The 13,306-nt window shown below is 40.7% G+C and overlaps 14 non-coding genes across 14 annotated transcripts; all 14 read right to left on the bottom strand.

Moving 5' to 3' along the window:
* Positions 1-2,257: 2,257 nt before the first annotated feature.
* Positions 2,258-2,351, bottom strand: trnar-ucu (transfer RNA arginine (anticodon UCU)). Its single transcript has 2 exons — positions 2,315-2,351; positions 2,258-2,293 (listed from the first exon to the last, which is right to left on the bottom strand). It is a non-coding gene; the product is annotated as a tRNA-Arg (tRNA).
* Positions 2,352-2,474: 123 nt separating this feature from the next.
* trnar-ucu (transfer RNA arginine (anticodon UCU)) lies at positions 2,475-2,568 on the bottom strand. The gene is made up of 2 exons: positions 2,532-2,568; positions 2,475-2,510 (listed from the first exon to the last, which is right to left on the bottom strand). It is a non-coding gene; the product is annotated as a tRNA-Arg (tRNA).
* A 106-nt stretch (positions 2,569-2,674) lies between these two features.
* trnar-ucu (transfer RNA arginine (anticodon UCU)) lies at positions 2,675-2,768 on the bottom strand. Its single transcript has 2 exons — positions 2,732-2,768; positions 2,675-2,710 (listed from the first exon to the last, which is right to left on the bottom strand). It is a non-coding gene; the product is annotated as a tRNA-Arg (tRNA).
* A 132-nt stretch (positions 2,769-2,900) lies between these two features.
* On the bottom strand, positions 2,901-2,994 carry trnar-ucu (transfer RNA arginine (anticodon UCU)). The gene is made up of 2 exons: positions 2,958-2,994; positions 2,901-2,936 (listed from the first exon to the last, which is right to left on the bottom strand). It is a non-coding gene; the product is annotated as a tRNA-Arg (tRNA).
* Positions 2,995-3,127: 133 nt separating this feature from the next.
* Positions 3,128-3,221, bottom strand: trnar-ucu (transfer RNA arginine (anticodon UCU)). Its single transcript has 2 exons — positions 3,185-3,221; positions 3,128-3,163 (listed from the first exon to the last, which is right to left on the bottom strand). It is a non-coding gene; the product is annotated as a tRNA-Arg (tRNA).
* A 132-nt stretch (positions 3,222-3,353) lies between these two features.
* On the bottom strand, positions 3,354-3,447 carry trnar-ucu (transfer RNA arginine (anticodon UCU)). Its single transcript has 2 exons — positions 3,411-3,447; positions 3,354-3,389 (listed from the first exon to the last, which is right to left on the bottom strand). It is a non-coding gene; the product is annotated as a tRNA-Arg (tRNA).
* A 133-nt stretch (positions 3,448-3,580) lies between these two features.
* trnar-ucu (transfer RNA arginine (anticodon UCU)) lies at positions 3,581-3,674 on the bottom strand. Its single transcript has 2 exons — positions 3,638-3,674; positions 3,581-3,616 (listed from the first exon to the last, which is right to left on the bottom strand). It is a non-coding gene; the product is annotated as a tRNA-Arg (tRNA).
* A 132-nt stretch (positions 3,675-3,806) lies between these two features.
* trnar-ucu (transfer RNA arginine (anticodon UCU)) lies at positions 3,807-3,900 on the bottom strand. The gene is made up of 2 exons: positions 3,864-3,900; positions 3,807-3,842 (listed from the first exon to the last, which is right to left on the bottom strand). It is a non-coding gene; the product is annotated as a tRNA-Arg (tRNA).
* Positions 3,901-4,032: 132 nt separating this feature from the next.
* trnar-ucu (transfer RNA arginine (anticodon UCU)) lies at positions 4,033-4,126 on the bottom strand. Its single transcript has 2 exons — positions 4,090-4,126; positions 4,033-4,068 (listed from the first exon to the last, which is right to left on the bottom strand). It is a non-coding gene; the product is annotated as a tRNA-Arg (tRNA).
* Positions 4,127-4,259: 133 nt separating this feature from the next.
* Positions 4,260-4,353, bottom strand: trnar-ucu (transfer RNA arginine (anticodon UCU)). Its single transcript has 2 exons — positions 4,317-4,353; positions 4,260-4,295 (listed from the first exon to the last, which is right to left on the bottom strand). It is a non-coding gene; the product is annotated as a tRNA-Arg (tRNA).
* A 2,772-nt stretch (positions 4,354-7,125) lies between these two features.
* Positions 7,126-7,219, bottom strand: trnar-ucu (transfer RNA arginine (anticodon UCU)). Its single transcript has 2 exons — positions 7,183-7,219; positions 7,126-7,161 (listed from the first exon to the last, which is right to left on the bottom strand). It is a non-coding gene; the product is annotated as a tRNA-Arg (tRNA).
* Positions 7,220-7,349: 130 nt separating this feature from the next.
* On the bottom strand, positions 7,350-7,443 carry trnar-ucu (transfer RNA arginine (anticodon UCU)). Its single transcript has 2 exons — positions 7,407-7,443; positions 7,350-7,385 (listed from the first exon to the last, which is right to left on the bottom strand). It is a non-coding gene; the product is annotated as a tRNA-Arg (tRNA).
* Positions 7,444-7,773: 330 nt separating this feature from the next.
* On the bottom strand, positions 7,774-7,867 carry trnar-ucu (transfer RNA arginine (anticodon UCU)). Its single transcript has 2 exons — positions 7,831-7,867; positions 7,774-7,809 (listed from the first exon to the last, which is right to left on the bottom strand). It is a non-coding gene; the product is annotated as a tRNA-Arg (tRNA).
* A 130-nt stretch (positions 7,868-7,997) lies between these two features.
* Positions 7,998-8,081, bottom strand: trnar-ucu (transfer RNA arginine (anticodon UCU)). The gene is given in 2 exon segments: positions 7,998-8,033; positions 8,045-8,081. It is a non-coding gene; the product is annotated as a tRNA-Arg (tRNA).
* Positions 8,082-13,306: the final 5,225 nt, after the last annotated feature.

Genomic DNA, 13,306 nt, shown 5'->3' with positions numbered 1-13,306 from the left:
CATGAGCTCTCAGCTTTGAAGGAAAAAAAAGTTCTGTTCACGTGTTAACTGGTAATAGACTGATTTATAGCAAAATATCGATACCGCTCATACCCAGGTTTCCATTACCACTATTGATTGTCATATTACAATATAGGTAGGTAATTCAAGACTGCCAAAGTTCAAAGAAAATCAAAAATTGAATGGTACAAACTTTAGAGATTAAAGATTAATGATATTATCTTGGCAGGAACTATTTTTCTTAAGCCTATCATTGTAAGTATCCATCAGCATAGTTAATTAGTAGAAAAGTTAGTTAACAATGTTGGCCAGGCAAAGTAGCATTCACAATCCCTCAAATTTGCAGATTATTATTGCTATATTTTTTTTTCCACCAAAAATCGGTCATTTTGTTCTGTAAAAAACACATCTCATTCACCATAAATCAGTAATAATTTATAAATGTGTGGTAATACAAGTCAAATGTACAGCATATATGTACCAATGTGTGACTTATGTATGTTTTTTTTCTACCTAATTATGCATTTTTAGTATTGTGCGTCTTATACTCCGGAGTGACTTATAGTCCATAAAATACGGTATACGTATCTATTCCAGCCTCTCTGTAAATATGGTGTCATGGTGACACTTGATAATGGTAGTGTATTATTCCTTTCCCAAATCCTATTGATTAGCTCGGTTTTACTTTGTATTGTATTGTAAGATTGTGTAAGATTATCACGTTACCGGGCACAATCCAACAAAGAAAAAATGATAAGAACTAGCTCTCAGGATTATTTTCCAGTCCTGCCCTTGACATTATAAATGTATCCCCTCACTCTCACTAAAGTTTACAAGAGCCTCCCAGACCTCCATCCAAACTTTCTCTATTATTAAAAAAGTAAAAGCTCTTTTCAGGTTGACGGTCAACTCGTTTTCAGTCAAATTGAGCTGTTAAGCATGCAAAAAATAAAAATAAAATAAAGGTCGGTACACGTCAGGAACGGGGGTCATGACGTCTGCTATGACTCAGCTCCAAAGCTGCTTTTCACCAGCGTGGAGAATGGGAACAAAGAGCTGCTGGGCAACCTTTTAATAGCCAATTAAACCACACAATTTGTCATAAACAACAACAAAGCACTTTGGGTCTTTATAGGGTTTTCAGGGTAAAATGTTCTCATTAGATGAGAACTATGGTACAGTCTCTTGTTGGAAAGAAAGTAGAACTCCTGACAGCAAGGGTTGGTAGTCAAAACATGCTTGTTGTGTTAATTCCCTATCTTGTTGCCATAACATCAGGACAAACAATAGCTATACGAGGAGAGGGGGTTGCTATTGTGGTGGGACTGTTGTATAACAATTAGCCTGACAAGATGACTCTGGTGGGACTTGTACCCACAACCTTTGACAGTCCACTAGCTGACAGTCCAACATGTTTTCCATTGCGCCACATGGAAAGGGTTTATTGGTGCTTTTTATGTGATTCCCATTGTAAGAACTTTTATTTTCCATTGTGGTTATTGTTCTGTTTACATGTTTTCAACTGAAAGAACATTCATGATAGCTTTTTGGCGTGTTGGGTGTTTGATAGCTATTGCAGTTATAAGTGATTGTGACTTCTTTGACAAGCAACTATTGTTTCTGATTGTCTTGAGTTTTACCCAAAACCTCAGTGTAATATGACACTGGTGGGACTCAAACCCACAACTTTTCTCTGTTAGGTATCGTAGAACTTCAGTCGACTGAGATACCTTCCGTAGAGGAAGCAGAGTCTGAGAACACATAGCTGGGATAGTCAAAAAACTCTTCTTTGGAAAAGCTCCGGGGTGGATGAGTTTGGCCCTGAACTCCTCAAGGCCCTGGATGCCGTGGGCCTTTCTTGGTTGACATTGAAGTATCTCTCCAAGCAGAGCACAGATCTCTTGCAACCAGTCTTTTTTGCATTGTCCCATCGCTAAACTAAAAACAAAAGGAGACACATTTTGTAGTCGCAGGCCCTAAATTATGGAACTCTCTGTTTTTGTCAATTTTTGAGAGTTTCAATGGACATCACAATTTCTGTCTAAAAGAGGCACCAAAGACGACTCTGGTGGGACTCGAACGCACAACCTTTGAATGACTTTCCTTTGGTTATCTTCTAGAAGTCCAATGCGGTATCCATTGAGCCACAGAGCCACGGATCAAGTGCCAACCATGGTTGCCATGGCGCCGTTTAAAATTTACTCTTGTCAAATTCAAAACTTACTGCACAATTTCTGTGTGAAATAGGCACCAAAGACGACTCTGGTGGGACTCGAACCCACAACCTTTGTATGACTTTCTCCTGGTTATTATCTAGAAGTCCAATGCGCTATCCGTTGCGCTACAGAGCCACATACTGAAAGTTAATCATGGCTGCCATGGCGTCTTTTAAAGTAACTCGTGTCGAACTCAAAAACTGCTTTTTGTCCATTTTCAACTGACAGCACAATTTCCATGTGAAATAGGTACCAAAACGACTCTGGTGGGACTCGAACCCACAACCTTTGAATGACTTTCTCCTGGTTAGTATCTAGAAGTCCAATGCACTATCCATTGCACCACAGAGCCATGTATCAAGTACCAACATGGTTGCCATGGTGTCGTTTAAAGTAGCTCTTGTTGAACTCAAAAACTGCCTTTTGTCATTTTTCGACAGTAAAATAGTCACCAAAGACGACTCTGGTGGGACTCGAACCCACAACCTTTGAATGACTTTCTCCTGGTTATTATCTAGAAGTCCAATGCGCTATCCATTGCGCCACAGAGCCACATACTGAGATCTAATCATGGTTGCCATGGCGCCATTTAATGTAACTCTTGTTGAACTCAAAAGTCTTTATTGTTGATTTTTGACAATTTCATCTTACTGCCCAATTTCTGGGTAAAATAGGCACCAAAGACGACTCTGATGGGACTCGAACCCACAACCTTTGAATGACTTTCTCCTGGTTACTATCTAGAAGTCCAATGCGCTATCCATTGCGCCACAGAGCCATGTACAAAATGCTAACCATGGTTGCCATGGCGCAGTTTAAAGTAACTCTTGTTGAATTAAAAAACTGTTTTCTGTTAATTTTCGACAGTTTCAACTGACTGCACAATAACTGTGCGAAATGGGCACCAAAGACGACTCTGGTGGGACTCGAACCCACAACCTTTGAATGACTTTCTCCTGGTTATTATCTAGAAGTCCAATGCGCTATCCATTGCGCCACAGAGCCACATACTGAGATCTAATCATGGTTGCCATGGCGCCATTTAATGTAACTCTTGTTGAACTCAAAAGTCTTTATTGTTGATTTTTGACAATTTCATCTTACTGCCCAATTTCTGGGTAAAATAGGCACCAAAGACGACTCTGATGGGACTCGAACCCACAACCTTTGAATGACTTTGTCCTGGTTACTATCTAGAAGTCCAATGCGCTATCCATTGCGCCACAGAGCCATGTACAAAATGCTAACCATGGTTGCCATGGCGCAGTTTAAAGTAACTCTTGTTGAATTAAAAAACTGTTTTCTGTTAATTTTCGACAGTTTCAACTGACTGCACAATAACTGTGCGAAATGGGCACCAAAGACGACTCTGGTGGGACTCGAACCCACAACCTTTGAATGACTTTCTCCTGGTTATTATCTAGAAGTCCAATGCGCTATCCATTGCGCCACAGAGCCACATACTGAGATCTAATCATGGTTGCCATGGCGCCATTTAATGTAACTCTTGTTGAACTCAAAAGTCTTTATTGTTGATTTTTGACAATTTCATCTTACTGCCCAATTTCTGGGTAAAATAGGCACCAAAGACGACTCTGATGGGACTCGAACCCACAACCTTTGAATGACTTTCTCCTGGTTACTATCTAGAAGTCCAATGCGCTATCCATTGCGCCACAGAGCCACATACTGAGATCTAATCATGGTTGCCATGGCGCCATTTAATGTAACTCTTGTTGAACTCAAAAGTCTTTATTGTTGATTTTTGACAATTTCATCTTACTGCACAATTTCTGTGTAAAATAGGCACCAAAGACGACTCTGATGGGACTCGAACCCACAACCTTTGAATGACTTTCTCCTGGTTACTATCTAGAAGTCCAATGCGCTATCCATTGCGCCACAGAGCCATGTGCCAAATGCTAACCATGGTTGCCATGGCGCAGTTTAAAGTAACTCTTGTTGAATTAAAAAACTGTTTTCTCTTCATTTTCGACAGTTTCAACTGACTGCACAATAACTGTGCGAACTGGGCACCAAAGACGACTCTGGTGGGACTCGAACCCACAACCTTTGAATTACTTTCTCCTGGTTATTATCTAGAAGTCCAATGCGCTATCCATTGCACCACAGAGCCACATACTGAGATCGAATCATGGTTGCCATGGCGCCATTTAATGTAACTGTTGTTGAACTCAAAAGTCTTTATTGTTGATTTTTGACAATTTTATCTTACTGCACAATTTCTGTGTAAAATAGGCACCAGAGGCCACAGAGCCACGTACAAAATGCTGACCATGGTTCTCGAACCCACAACCTTTGAATGACTAGATCCAATGTTTTGTTGTTCCTAGTTCATATTGTTGCTGCAGCTGGACTGCCCAGCATGCCTTGCGGGTATTTGGAAATAACATTTTTAAGTTATGTGTTATGTTTAGCCTCAGCTGTTGTTTATCACCCAGTTAGTATTAAGTAGTTGATTTATGTGATGCCTTAACTTGCTGTGGGTGTGTTATTTTTTTGTTGCACTGTGAGCTAGCTTGTTGTTCTGTTTGATGACTATCTATCTATCTATCTATCTATCTATCTATCTATCTATCTATCTATCTATCTATCTATCTATCTATCTATCTATCTATCTATCTATCTATCTGTCTGTCTGTCTGTCTGTCTGTCTGTCTGTCTGTCTGTCTGTCTGTCTGTCTGTCTGTCTGTCTGTCTGTCTGTCTGTCTGTCTGTCTGTCTGTCTGTCTGTCTGTCTGTCTGTCTGTCTGTCTGTCTGTCTGTCTGTCTGTCTGTCTGTCTGTCTGTCTGTCTGTCTGTCTGTCTGTCTGTCTGTCTGTCTGTCTGTCTGTCTGTCTGTCTGTCTGTCTGTCTGTCTGTCTGTCTCTCTCTCTCTCTCTCTCTCTCTCTCTCTCTCTCTCTCTCTATATATATATATATATATATATATATATATATATATATATATATATATATATATCGATGGCCCCGTTGGCACATTTTGTAACCCAATGTGGCCTGTGAAAAAAGTTTGCCCACCCCTGAACTAGAGGTAGAGGCACACCCTGACAAGAACGGGTTCATTCTTGTATGGTTCAAAATGACAGGCGTTAAGATGCTTTATTGAATCTCTTAGGAAGGGATGAAAGGACAGCATTGGAGATAGATGGGGACCTCCCGTAGTCCTGTAGACCTCCCCCGTCTGTTATTGACAGAGGCGACATCAGCAGTTGTGTCTCTCCTTGATCACATGCAGGGACATTAACGATGCAAAATGGTGACTCAAGTCACTAAGAAGGAACGATGAGAGAAGTTTATACACCCATAAGCACCGAGAGCCAATTGTAAGGTTAACTATTGCCATATATTTGACCACATGTTACACAAGGCATCATTGCAGGCCAAAAAAACCCCGAAGACCACAGGTTTGGAGCCTATTCTTACTCACTTCCAATTAGCTTTTCGACAGGCGCCATCTTGCCCGTTTACAAGGCTGCTGGTGGCAGCAAATATTTCCAGAAGAATGTTTATTGTTTTCTGCATTTTTGCGGATTGTTGAAGAGGACAAAGCGAGGCTTTATCCTGGAAAAAAAAGAAGAAGAAGGAGAGAAACTGAATACCCCTCCTTGCTGCAGCCTCCTAATTACGCTCATTACTGTCTAACTTCCTCGTTATGACCTTGGCCTTTGAAATCTAGAAGCGCTGCGTCTCAGAGTTGGTGGGAGAGGAACAAGCGATCTCTCTGTGCGAATGGTTTTTTGTAATGTGTGTGTAAAAGAGCGTTATGCACGGTCATTTGTGCGATTGTGTGTCGACAGGATGGCATTTGAGGGAGTTAGCCCTCTGACGTAAATCTGCTATACAGAGAGTCTAACTCCACCGTCTGAGGGGGTCGAGTCCACTTTTACATCCACATACAAACGTCAATCTCCACACCTGAAGCAAAATAAACTCCACATAAAAATCTGCCTGACTGCAAGATTGCATGCCCCCGTCACTTGATATCCAACGTTCTAATCTATGTCTGGAATAGACGGAGCTTTGCTCTACTGTCTATCACGTTTTTAGAGAAAGTAGATGGCTGTTGCTGGCCTCTTCATGACTTCAAGTTGATGGAGGCTTGTTGTGTAAGTGATGGAAATATGGGACTGACATGTTGCAGCAGTGTTGTCATCGCTGTGTCAGTCTCCCGCTCGGGGGGGGGTCTGCACGGATAACAATGCTGTCTTTTTTTATGCCAAACTGTTTCATAACATGATGCAGTCAACCCCAAGCATTCCACCTAGTGTGGAGACAAGGTTATTAAAAGCTGCGCTGCACTATGAGTTTGTTTTGTTGTTGAACTTCACCATTATCTACTATTGCTATTGTCGCTACCTGATAAATATATACTATATCCAATAATAAAAATAACAATAATCTCTTAATAATAAATAAGAATAAATTTGTTCCAATTTGGTGACTTTTGTGTTTGAATTAAATGAAATTTGAACATAACATTTACATAAACAAAAATGGATATCTATCAATTTTCTCCTGGTTATTATCTAGAAGTCCAATGCGCTATCCATTGCGCCACAGAGCCACATACTGAGAGCTAATCATGGTTACCATGGCGCCACAGTCTTTATTGTTGATTTTTGACAATTTCATCTTACGGCACAATTTCTGTGTAAAATAGGCACCAAAGACGACTCGAACCCACAACCTTTGAATGACTTTCTCCTGGTTATTATCTAGAAGTCCAATGCACTATCCGTTGCCCCACAGAGCCACATACTCAGAGCTAATCATGGTTGCCATGGCGCTGTTTAAAGTAACTATTGTTGAACTCAAACGTCTTTATTGTTGATTTTCGACAGTTTCATCTTACTGCACAATTTCTGTGTATAATAGACACCAAAGACGACTCTGGTGGGACTCGAACCCACAACCTTTGAATGACTTTCTTCTGGTTACTATCTAGAAGTCCAATGCGCTATCCCTTGCGCCACAGAGCCACATATCGGCAGCTAATCATGGTTGCCATGGCGCCGTGTAAAGTAACTCTTGTTGAACTCAAAAGTCTTTTTTGTTGATTTTCGACATTCATCATACTGCACAATTTCTGTGTGAAATAGGCACCAAAGACGACTCTAGTGGGACTCGAACCCACAACCTTTGAATGACTTTTTCCTGTTTATTATCTAGAAGTCCAATGCGCTATCCATTGCGCCACAGAGCCACATACTGAGAGCTAATCATGGTTGCCATGGGGCCACAGTCAAGTCTTTATTTTTGACAATTTCATCTTACGGCACAATTTCTGTGTAAAATAGGCACCAAAGACAACACTGGGGGGACTCGAACCCACAACCTTTGAATGACTTTCTCCTGGTTATTATCTAGAAGGCCAATGCACTATCCGTTGCCCCACAGAGCCACATACTCAGAGCTAATCATGGTTGCCATGGCGCTGTTTAAAGTAACTATTGTTGAACTCAAAAGTCTTTATTGTTGATTTTTGACAGTTTCATCTTACTGCACAATTTCTGTGTATAATAGTCACCAAAGACGACTCTGGTGGGACTCGAACCCACAACCTTTGAATGACTTTCTTCTGGTTACTATCTAGAAGTCCAATGCGTTATCCCTTGCGCCACAGAGCCACATATCGGCAGCTAATCATGGTTGCCATGGCGCCGTGTAAAGTAACTCTTGTTGAACTCAAAAGTCTTTTTTGTTGATTTTCGACATTCATCATACTGCACAATTTCTGTGTAAAACAGTCACCAAAGACGACTCTGGTGGGACTCGAACCCACAACCTTTGAATGACTTTTTATCTAGAAGTCCAATGCGCTATCCATTGCGCCACAGAGCCACGTATCCAACGCTAACCATGGTTGCCATGGCGCAGTTTAAAGTAACTCTTGCCGAAATCAAAAACTGCTTTCTGTTAATCTGCAAGGATAACAATGCTGTCTTTTTTTATTCCAAACTGATTCATAACATGATGCAGTCCAGTCTAGAAGTCCAATGCGCTATCCGTTGCGCCACAGAGCCACATGTCAACAGCTAATCATGGTTGCCATGGCAGTGTTTAAAGTAAGTCTTGTCGAACTCAAAAACTGCCTTTTGTCAATTTTCAACAGTCTGCACAATTTCTGTGTGAAATAGGCACCAAAGACGGTGGTGGGACTTGAACCCACAACCTTTGAACGCCTTTCCTTTGGTTATCTTCTAGAAGTCCAATGTGCTATCCATTGCGCCACAGAGCCACGTATCAGGTGCCAACCATGGTTGCCATGGCACAGTTTAAAGTAACTCTTGTCAAATTCAAAAACCATTTGTTAATTTTTGACAGTTTCAACGTACTGCACAATTTCTGTGTGAAATAGGCACCAAAGACGGTGGTGGGACTTGAACCCACAACCTTTGAACGCCTTTCCTTTGGTTATCTTCTAGAAGTCCAATGCGCTTTCCATTGCGCCACAGAGCCACGTATCAAGTGCCAACCATGGTTGCCATGGCACAGTTTAAAGTAACTCTTGTTAGAGTCAAAAACCATTAGCTAATTTTCAACAGACTGCACAATTTCTGTGTGAAATAGGCACCAAAGACGACTTTGGTGGGACTCGAACCCACAAGCTTTGAATGACTTTGTCCTGACTTTCTCCTGATGATTATCTATCCAATGCACTATCCATTGCGCCACAGAGCCACATATTGACTGCCAACCATGGTTGCTATGGCGCCGTTTAAAGTAACTCTTGTCCAATTCAAAAACTTTTTGTTAATTTTTGAGTAGTGTAGTTTCAAAATGTATTTCAAAATCCCAAATGTGCTGGATTGTTTTTGATTATTGAGGTTGGTTTGTGAGATGATGAAACCAAAATAGCATGCACGTATGTTTGGTTGTGTAGGGTGAGGGCCTACGTGTTGTTTACAGCGTACAGTATGTGCGTGTCTGTCAAAGAGTTGTACTGATGACTGGTGAAGCCTGCGTGGTGACAAACAGGAGGCGGCATTCTCCTACACCAGCATGTCAGAGCACGGAAAAGGCGTTTTACTGTGCAGAATGTCTGCCCTGATGCATTACTCCCTCCTTCCATCAACTGATTGTTACATACGTCGCCTCAAACCTCTGGGCTGTGCTCTATTATTCACCCATACACACTTGAGTAAAATAATGCGCAAGCTTAAACAGCCATGTTAATGCCATTAGCAGGATTTGGCCATTTTAGAGGCTTGATTGATTTAACAGACATCTCTACAGACCGAATCAGACTGCGGTAATAAATATGATCAAATCTATATAATGTAAGTACAGGGGTGTATGAGACAGAGCTAATGAGAGGGTGGGCAGGTAAACAATAGATTGACAACTCATGTGACGATGAGCTGATGGAAAGTAGGCAGGCAGGGACGGATGAGTGCTGTTTTATGGCCCGCTGATTGACGGGAGTCCCTCGGGGGAGTTGCGGACGGAGAGTGTGACATAACTGGGGGGATGTAGAGGAGGGGCGTAATTGGCAAGACTCCCAGCTTGGGGGTGGGGGGGGGGCAGAAAGATGACATAGTGGAGATTATTCTAGGAGGGAAGCAAAATCAACTGATAAGGGGAGGAATAAAAAGGTGGTGGAAAGTCGAGGTATCGAGCATTTACTGCAGGTCATGTAAACAGATCCTCCACTGGATCCCTGTACACAAGAAAGTTTACGTAGATCAGTGAGGGCTCAGAAAAGGCGCCAGTTTATCAAGAGAACAAGGTTAATTTACTGGAAACACACACACACACACACACACACAGATAAGACCATGTGATGAAAACTTGTTTATTTAAGTTTGCCGACACAACACTGCAGCTGTGTTGTGGTGTGATGCAATGAATGGACTTTGGCTCTAACTTTGTGTGTACAAATGTGCTGATTGTGTGTTGTTTTGAATGCATCACTCAAGATAAACTAGTGGTTCTCTTTTTATTTACTATGATTTATTTATTAAAATTTTTTCCTAATTCCATACATACACCAGGGTATATTGGTTCATTAGAGTGTAAAGGCTTGCACCACACCAGAACATCCCACGTAACAAGGGGAAGTCTAAATTAATAAATAAATAAATAAAGGAAATTAAAATATATATACATAATAATGTATATAGCATACGCAGGCATACACACTACGTACTGCTGTTTGTAATTAGTTTTTCCTTAAAAACTTTTTTCTTGCAACATCACAATCGTTAAAATTGTTTTCGTGTAACATTACAGCTTTGCTCGTGATCCTTCACGATTTTTTTACTCACAACATGACAGCTTTGTTTGTGTTTTTTTTTTAAATATTACAACTTTGTTCTCGTGCCGCTATATATTTTTTTTGCGACCTCTTGAATGAGTCATCGCTGTGCTCTTGGGGTCATTTTGGCTGGCCAGCCACTCCTGGAAAAGTTCACCACTGTTCCATGCTTTTGCCATTTGTGGATAATCGCTCTCTCTGTAGTTTGCTGGAGTCTCAAAGTTTTACAATTGGCTTTATATTGGCTGCCAGACTGACAGATCTCAATTAATCAAATTTTTTTCTCGTTTAATAATTAAAAGTTTCTTTTAAAAAATGCATTTTGTGTTTACATGTGACAAACATGCAAAAAGATTAAGATTAAGATATGCCTTTATTCGTCCCTCAGTGGGGAAATTTGTATTGCACAGCAGCAAGAGTACAGAGTCAGTTAAGCAGTACAAAATACATAATATAGAAAAATAAACAATATAAACAACCCAAGTATTAACAAAATCAACAGTTTTTCCCAGAGTTATATACAATACAGTATGTAGATAATATGAAACGAGATGAGATATATGACCAGTCTATACACTGAGATCTTGTTAGAGAGTTAATATGAGGCATTATGGAAATACTTCACATAGAACTTAGTATATTGCATTTAAAGCCCTTAATATTGCACATGGAGGTTGATCAGATATTGCACAGTGAATGGGGTCTGGAGTAACTATACTGACTATAAAGCAAGTAAAAAAATAGGAAATCAGGAAGCAGGCAAACACTTTTTCACACCACATGTACATGCTCGGCATAAATTGTAACAAGTGCCTGAGTCACTGTGCAACTATATTTTGTGTGACGAGTAACTGGGGATATTTACAGTCTCCATTGTCCCAACAGAGAGCAGCCCAGTAGGCACTTTCATTGTCTGCTCTATCACACCACTCTCTGTTTGGAGAAATAGGGATTTCATCAGCGGCTTTCCTGTTTGGAACGTGACCTCTTTTGCATTGGTGCAAGGACAAACAACGAGAGAGACAGTTCAACATCAATAATTGACAGCGCTGTTACTGCCATCACCTACAATACCGCTGAAAAGTTTGTGATGACTTGGAAATGTTTTTGTCCAGTCTGAGATATGGCTTTTTTTTGGCAGTCCTGCTATGAAGTCCAGCATCCTGAAGTCGCTGCTTCACTGTTGATACTGACACTGGTGTTTGATGGGTACTACCGTATTTTCTGGACTATAAGTCGCTCCGGAGTATAAGTCGCACAATGCCAAAATTGCATAGTGAGGAAGAAAAAAACATACATAAGTCGCACTGGAGTATAAGTCGCATTTTTTTGCGGGTAATTTATTTTACAAACTACTTGACCAAAACCGACATTACAGCCTCTTGGAAGGCAAGTTCTAACAATAAAATAATAGAGAACAGGCTGAATAGATGTAAGATATGCTAACACAATGGTTATTCAGCTACACAAAAAATAAACAAAAAAGGTGTCCAGTGATTATGTAACATAAACAGTTTTTTCATTTATAAGTCGCAGGAACAGCCAACATATGAAAAAAGTGCGACTTCGGAAAATACGGTATTTAGTGCAGCTGTGAGGCATCTTTGTCTTAAACTACACACTCTCTTGCACAGTTGTGCAGCGTTTTTCTGTCCTTGTTAGACCCAGTTTGTGCTGTTCTCTGAAGGGAGTAGTTAACAGCATGGTAAGAGATTTTAGTTTTAGTTTAGATTTTTAGATGGCTTTTCTAATCATCTATTAGCCTTATAAAATGATGAACTTGGATTAGCAGCCATACCAGGAGATTGATGCAGAAGACTGACAGTTGTTGATAGTAGGCCTCTATGCAAAAATGGAGATCCTTCTTTGGAAATCATCTGATTAATTATAATTGTTTGTGAAATGGAAAAAATTGTTTGTGAAATGCATTTTCTTTCTTTGGAAAAGAAAGAAATTTGCAAGTGATGCCAAACTTTTGAGCTGTAGTGTACGTACTTGACGGTATCAGTGTAAATCTCCCAGTATGAAGTGACTTACCCTTGTGCTAAGTGCCAACAAGTGTTGGACGCGCTTATGTGTCATGATTTACAAGATAAAAAAGGAGACAGGGCAACTGATAGGAGCGCAGAGGGCTCCCTCATCATATCGTCTTGCATTTAGCGTGGGAATCATCTCACAACTGCTATCTCTGTGCCACAAATACGTCCACTCTGCTATCGTGTGTCACAAGCTGGTAACACACATTTCATGTATCACATACACACACACACACACCATGTTCACCCTGTTGCGATGCAGGCTCATATGCTTTGGTCGCAGACAGTGACCCTCGCTTTGAGTCACTTGGGGGACACTCGGGGGGCTCGTGTCAGGTTACACTCAAACATCTGCCGTGTTTGGTGCACATCTTCTCACACCAGCTTCATTTACAGATAGAACACACCTCACGTAAATGACAGACACCATATTCCTTATGTGGTATTGTAAAATATAAAACACAGTATAAATTGTAAATGTGTATATGCAAATGAGTTTAATGTATGCCAAATTGCTAGCAATCTCATGAGACACTCAGTTCAAGAGAGAAGGCGATTTTAATGTGAGTTAAAGAATATATAGCAGAATATATGACAATTTACTGATTTACTTTCGACGACATTACACTCTTCTGCACTTTTTGTGTGTATGCTAGCGGCCCCGCCTCCACCCACCGAGACAAAGAGACTACATGACTGACTTCATACCATTGTTCTATTAAACAAATGCTCCAAGGAGCTGAAACCAATGCACAGAGTGAACTCTCTTCCTG

This window comes from Doryrhamphus excisus, linkage group LG8 (assembly GCF_037039965.1).
Source record: "Doryrhamphus excisus strain RoL-2023G ecotype Guam linkage group LG8, RoL_Dexc_Guam_v1.1, whole genome shotgun sequence".
In the NCBI taxonomy this organism is placed as follows: domain Eukaryota; kingdom Metazoa; phylum Chordata; class Actinopteri; order Syngnathiformes; family Syngnathidae; genus Doryrhamphus; species Doryrhamphus excisus.
This window is presented reverse-complemented; position numbering and strand designations above follow the sequence as displayed.